This window comes from Triticum urartu, chromosome 6, assembly GCF_003073215.2.
Source record: "Triticum urartu cultivar G1812 chromosome 6, Tu2.1, whole genome shotgun sequence".
NCBI lineage: Eukaryota > Viridiplantae > Streptophyta > Magnoliopsida > Poales > Poaceae > Triticum > Triticum urartu.
Genome location: NC_053027.1, coordinates 220,247,428 through 220,254,783, shown reverse-complemented (window position 1 = coordinate 220,254,783; position 7,356 = coordinate 220,247,428).

The following is a 7,356-nucleotide window of genomic DNA, read 5'->3' as shown; positions in this document are numbered from 1 at the left end:
AGAGCACAAATTCTATGTGAAGTTTTCCAAGTGTGAGTTCTGGCTTGATGAGGTTCTTTAGCTTGGTCATATCATCTCCGCCAAAGGCATCGCTGTTAATCCCGAGAAGGTGTCTGCAATTGTGAATTGGGAACCTCCTCAGAATGTCAAGCAGCTCCGCAGTTTTCATGGACTTGCAAGCTATTATCGAAGTTTCGTTGAGAGTGTCTCTAAGATTGCAAAGCCTCTTTCCAACCTCCTCTAGAAGCATGTCAAGTATGTCTGGACACCTGAATGTGACGTTGCTTTCAACACCCTGAAAGAGAAGCTGGTCACAGCTCCTATCTTGACTCCTCCTGACGAATCCAAGCCATTTGAAGTTTTCTGTGATGCTTCCTTGCAAGGTCTCGGCACTATGTTCATGCAAGAGAAGAAAGTTGTGGCTTATACCTCTCGTTGGTTGAACCCCAAGTAAAGGAACTACCTCACTCACGATCTTGAGTTGGCGCAGTTGTCCATGCATTATTTATGTGGAGACATCTCTTGTTCGGAAGGAAAGTGGACATCTTCACAGATCATAAGAGCCTCAAGTACATCTTCACTCAACCCAAGCTCAACCTCAGGCAGACTCGATGGGTCGAAATGATTCAAGAGTACAATCCGAGTATTGAATATACTCCAGGCAAGGCCAATGTCATTGCAAATGCTTTGAGCAGGAAGGCTTACTGCAACAGCTTAATTCTCAAGCCCTTCCAACCGGAACTTGGTTGAGCTTTCCGCAAACTGAACCTCCAAGTTATTCCTCAAGGCTTTCTTGCCAACCTCCAAGTCATTCCTACTTTGGAAGATCAAATTCATGAGGCACAACTCCTGGATACCATGGTGAAGAAGGTGAAAGATGGGATTGCCAAGAGCCAACCCAAATACAAGTGCTATCGCATTGATGACAAAGACACTCTATTCTTCGAGGACCGGATTGTGGTTCCTAAAGGTGATCTAAGGAAAGTCATTATGAATGAAACGCACAATTATCTTTTGTCCATTCATCATGGAAGTACGAAGATGTACCATGACCTCAAGCAGTCGTATTGGTGGACTCGAATGAAGCGAGAAATTGCTAAATTCGTGAATGAATGTAATGTCTGCCGAAGAGTGAAAGCAGAACACCAATGACTATCTGGTCTCCTCCAACCTCTTGCTATTCCAGAATGGAAGTTTGACCATATCTAGATGGACTTCGTTACTGGATTTCCTATGTCCAAGCATGGAAATAGTACTATCTTCGTTGTCATCGACAAGCTTACTAAAGTGGCTCATTTCCTTCCGGTCAAAGAATCTATCATAGCAGCTCAGGTGGCAGAGCTATACACCTCCAGGATTGTCTCCTTGCAGGATATTCCGCAATTGATATCTTCAGATCGTGGAAGTATTTTCACCTCCAAGTTCTGGGACTCCTTCCAGAAGGCCATGGGCACCAACATTCGCTTCAGTACAACTTTCCATTCTCAAACAAGTGGCCAAGTCGAGCGAGTAAATCAAATCCTTGAAGATATGCCCAGGGCTTGTGTCATCTCTTGCGGCATGAAGTGGGAAGATTGTATTCCATATGCCGAGTTATCCTACAACAACAGCTTCCAAGCGAGTTCGGGCAAGGCCCCTTTTGAAATCCTCTATGGCAGAAAGTGTCGTACTCCTCTAAATTGGTCAGAGACTGGTGAACGCCAACTTCTTGGCAATGAATTAATCACAGAAGCTGAAGAAATGTGTAAAGTCATCCGTGAAAATCTCAAAGCCACGCAATCGCGCCAGAAGAGTTACTATGATAGCAAGCACCATGACTTGGCTTTCGAGATCGGAGACCATGTCTACCTCCGCGCCTCTCCAATGAAAGGCACTCGTTGCTTCGGTATCTAAGGGAAGCTTGCCCCTAGATGTGTGGGTCCTTTCAAGATCATTGGCAAAAGAGGCGATCTAGCCTATCAACTTGAGCTTCCGTCCAACTTCGCAAATGTGCATGATGTGTTTCACGTGTCTCAGCTTCGCAAGTGTTTCAAGACCCCTGAGCGCACCATTAACTTCAAAGAGATTGATCTCGAAGAAGATCTGTCTTATCATGAGCATCCCATTGCTATTCTTGAAGAAACCGAGTGCAAGACTTGCAACAAGTCAATCCAATTCCTGAAAGTGAAGTGGTCACACCATTTCGACCAAGAAGCCACCTGGGAGTGCGAGGATCACCTCCGTTCCGAATATCCGGAGTTCTCTCAGTCCTAGATCTCGGGAAGAGATCCTCTTGTAGTAGTGGAGTGTTGTAACACCCCGGATGTAACTTTCCTTGTTTGTAACACCGACTCTTGCCATTTTCGGCTTTATGTTCTGAGATTCCCTTCGTGGTTGGGTTTTGTCTTCGTTTTGCATTTTGTTCATGTCATGCATTTCATATCATGTCATCATGTGCATCATATTTGCATTCGTGTTCGTCTCATGCATCCGAGCACTTTCCCTGTTGTCCGTTTCGTAATCCCACACGTAGACCGCCTATCAAATTGCGTTCTGTTTGGAGGCCGTTTGATGCCCCAACGGTTAACTGAGTAACCGCAAAAGCCTCTTTGGATTGCAGCCCAACACCCCTCCAAAACAGCCCAATAACCCATCTAAACCTCTCCATGTTCTCCGCCATCGAATCACGATCATGTGGGCGAAGAACACACCTCATTTGGAAACTCCTACCTGCATCTACCTATAAATATGTGCACCCCCTACAAATCCACGGGTCCAAACCCTAGATTTTCTCCTCTCTCCGCCCCGGACGTGTCCGACCTCGCCAGACACCATCCACCGCCGCCGCCCGCAGCCAACGGGAGCACGCCACGTGGCCTCCCGCGCTCTCTCTCCTCCCGCTCCGCCGCAGCCCTCCGGGGCCCAAGGTCGGCCAGCCCCGGGCGCGACCAGGCCCGATGAGCCCCACGAGCCGCCGCTCGCCCCAAGTCGCCTCCACCGCCCACGCTTGCTCGCTGCCGCCGCCCTGCTCGCGCGCCTCCTCGCCGCCTTCGCCGGCCGCCGCCACCAACCGCGTCGCCGGCCCGCCTCTTCGTCGCCGCCGCCTCGGCTCCGCTTCGCCGCTCCCTCGCACCACCACTCCACCACGCCACCATTACCGTTCGTCGCCTCGCCTCCTCACGCCAGCGAGCCGCCCCTCCGCTGGATCTCCACCGCATCCTCGCCGGAGTCAACGTCGGCCAGATCCGGTCCGGGTGGACGAAATCCACCAAGAGCTGATCCAAATGGCCTCTTCCCCGTCCTACCGCTCCGTCCCGGATCCTTCCGCTCCGTTGAATTTTTCGAAGGGTGAGATTTTCACTAAGTCCCAGGAATTGTAGTATTTTTATGCCTACTTCATCTTGTCGTATCTCAGTGACCGTGGCTCCAAATCATGCATATGATATATCAAAATGTTCGGCTTGTTGAGCTCTTCATGTTAGATGCATTTTCATGCATGTTACTATAATTTATGATGCCATTTTCATTGTTGCAAGAGTGCTATAAAATGTTAACTGCTGGTACTTATCAGATCATGACGATTTTTCATTTTTGTTGCATTTGATGTGTGCATCATATGAGCATGAGGTCTACATGTGTTTTGAACTACAACATTCCATCTTTACAGAGGTGCAAGACTTGTATTTTTGTGACTAGCACAAGCATGCAAACTAGGCTCCGCGATGTTGCTCTTTTCAGGGACTTAGGATTTTGCTAAGTCCTTTTCCTGATGTTATTTTGATGCCATGTAAATTTGATGCTACCATGAGATCCATGCTTATTTTGAGATACTTCAGTAAGGATGTTTTGAACTTGTGGTTTTGCTCTATCCATTCATGCCCCTGTTTGAAATTATGGAGTGCTCCAGCATGTGTTTTTCTTGCTCTACTTTTGCTATATATTATTCCTAGCAGCTTGTTAACATGTTAATCAATATTGCCATGGTTGTTGCTAGTGATCCATTCATCCTATTAACTTGCTATTGCAATGGTTAGCTTCATGAACATGTCATCTTACTATTCGTATGCTTATGTTGTCATGTAATGCTTTGCGGTAAGTGGCATTAGCTCGCAAAGTTGCTATCATGAATCTGTTTATGCCATGCTCTGTTTTTCTGCAAAGTCTGAAACTGTTAATACAACTTGCTATGTTTACATGGGTGCCATCATATCTTCTGTGCCTTTTTGGCTCATGTTCAGTAAGGGACTTTTGTTCTGTGCATTTTGTAGAATCATGCCATTCCTTCGTTTGCTATGATATGTTCCTGTAGCATGTTGTTTGCTTTCTCTAAATAGTGCTTCCTAATGTTGTTTTTGACATGTTAGTATTTTCACCAAGTCTGTGAAGCTGATATCTTTTGCACTGCCATGCTTGTTTGAACCTGTTTTATTGCGATTTAGTATTAGCTCAGTGTTCATGTTTTGTCAAGAATCTCTTGTACATCACTTCCATATGCTTTGTTGTTATGTTGGAGTGTAGTAGCTTAGTTTCTTGTTGCATTCTATGTGGCATCATGCTGTTAATCGTAGATTTGCGTCATTCTTGTGATGCCTGCCATTTGCAAACCATGCATCCTTTTCCGGTGATCTTTATATCGATTTCAACCAAAATCATCTCATCTTTCCAGCGACATACTTGGTTTTACAAGTTAATGCCTTGATCTTTCTTTCCCATCCAGAGCATGCATATGCATTGCATATCATGTCTTGCATATCACGCCATGTATTGCATCATGTTGCTTGTGCATTGCACCATGATTGATTGTTTTTCCATTGCTTGTGTTCTTGCATTGGGTAGAGCCAAGAGACGAGCACGTGACCGAGGAACCTGTTGAGTACGCTAACGAGGATCAAGCTTTCAACAGCTCTGAGAACTTTGCAGGCAAGATGACCATACCCTCGAAATCACTTCTATCTTTACTTTGCTAGTTGTTCGTTCTATCGCTATGTAGCGCTACCTACCACTTGTTATATCATGCCTCCCATATTGCCATGTCCAGCCTCTAACCCACCTTCCTAGCAAACCGTTGTTTGGCTATGTTACCGCTTTTGCTCAGCCCCTCTTATAGCGGTGCTAGTTGTAGGTGAAGTTGAAGTTTGTTCCATGTTGGAACATGGATATGTTGGGATATCACAATATCTCGTATTTAATTTAATGCATATATATACTTGGTAAATGGTGGAAGGCTCGGCCTTTTGCCTGGTGTTTTGCTCCACTCTTGCCGCCCTAGTTTCCGTCATACCGGTGTTATGTTACTTGATTTTGCGTTCCTTACACGGTTGGGTGTTATGGGAACCACTTGATAGTTCGCTTTGAATAAAACTCCTCCAGCAAGGCCCAACCTTGGTTCTAACATTTGCCATCTAAGACTTTTCCCTTGGGTTTTCGCGAGCCCGAGAGTCATCTTTATTTTAACCCCCCGGGCAAGTGCTCCTCTGAGTGCTGGTCCAAACTAGAGCCCCTTGCAGCGCCACCTCGGGGAAACTTGAGGGCTGGTTTTAGTTGTATGGATTGCTCATCTGCTGTGCCCTATGAACGAGATATGTGTAGCTCCAATCGGGATTTGTCGGCACAGTCGGGCGGCTTTGCTGGTCTTGTTTTACCATTGTCGAAATGTCTTGTAACCAGGATTCTGAGACCGATCGGGTCTTCCCGGGAGAAGGAATATCCTTCGTTGACCGTGAGAGCTTGTGATGGGCTAAGTTGGGACACCCCTGCAGGTTATAAACTACCGAGAGCTATGCCCGTGGTTATGTGGCAGATTGGAATTTGTTAGTATCCGGTTGTAGAGAACTTGCCATTTAACTTAATTAAAATGAATCAACCGCGTGTGTAGCCGTGATGGTCTCTCTTCGGCGGAGTCCGGGAAGTGAACACGGTCTTGTGTTATGCTTGAACATAAGTAGTTTCAGGATCACTTCTTGATCACTTCTAGCTTCTCGACTGTGCTTTGCTTCTCTTCTCGCTCTACTTTGCTTATGTTAGCCACCATATATGCTTAGTGCTTGCTACAGCTCCACCTCACTACCTTCTCCAATCCATAAGCTTAAATAGTCTTGATCTTGCGGGTGTGAGATTGCCGAGTCCTCGTGCATCACGGATACTTCCAAACAGTTGCAGGTGCCGAGGATACCAGTGCAGGCGATGCTACCGAACTCAAGTGGGAGTTCGACGAGGATCTGGGTCGTTACTACATTTCATTTCCTGATGATCAGTAGTGGAGCCCAGTTGGGACGATCGGGGATCTAGCATTTGGGGTTGTCTTCCTTTATTTTGGTTCCATAGTCGGACCTCTGATTGTACTTTAGATGATGTATGGATTATTTATGTATTGTGTGCAGTGGCGATTGTAAGCCAACTCTTTATCCCTTTCTATTTAGTACATGAGATTGTGTGAAGATTACACCTCTTGCGACAAAACTAGCATGCGGCTATGCCTCTAAGTCGTGCCCCGACACGTGGGAGATATAGCCGCATTGTGGGTGTTACAAGTTGGTAATCAGAGCCATCCCTGACATAGGAGCCCCCTGCTTGGTCGAATCACTGACGTTGTTGAGTCTAGAACAAAATGTTTTGAGTCTTAGGATTATATATATCGGAGAGTAGGATTCTTTTTACTCCTCAGTCCCTTCGTCGCTCTGGTGAGGCCTCATGACGTATAAGTTTTGACTTCCCTCTCCTCAATTTTCATGAAAAAATTTAGGATCACGCGGGTATCTTGGAATCGTCCCGATAGTCTTGTGACGAGAACATTGTTCTTGGTGCCTCCTGACATTTTGGGGTTGTGGCAATGTCCCGGGGAGTTGAGCTCCGAGGTGTTGTCGTCACAATTTTATCATTGCAGTTCTGGAATACCTGAGTTCGCCGACATTGAAAAAATCTCTTTTATGCAGTTGTTGGTGAGATAACCTCGACGCCACCCAGTACTGGGGCGGGAGTTCGGGAGTATTGCCATAACTCGTATAACGGATGATTTTCAAAGGTTGAGGTACATGGTTTCCGAAGGTTTGTTGGTTATGTGTTGAAGGATGGATACAGCTGGATGTAGGAATTGTTAGTTTGGGTGAGATATTATGCTTCCCCTGTATCCCCAACATCTGACTGCATAACCAGAAAGTTTCGGGAGTTTTATAGGTGGGAATTCATGTAGCTCTAGTATTTTTCCCACAGATATTTAGTTTGTGATTGGGTAATCCTTACCACTTATTTGTTCATGTTCGTACCTTGTTGATTTATTCATCTACCTTTATCTAAGTGGCTTCTCACCCTTATGGATGTGTGATGATTTACTTTGGAATTCATTCGTTCATCCTTGTTCGAATGTTTATTGTGAAGACT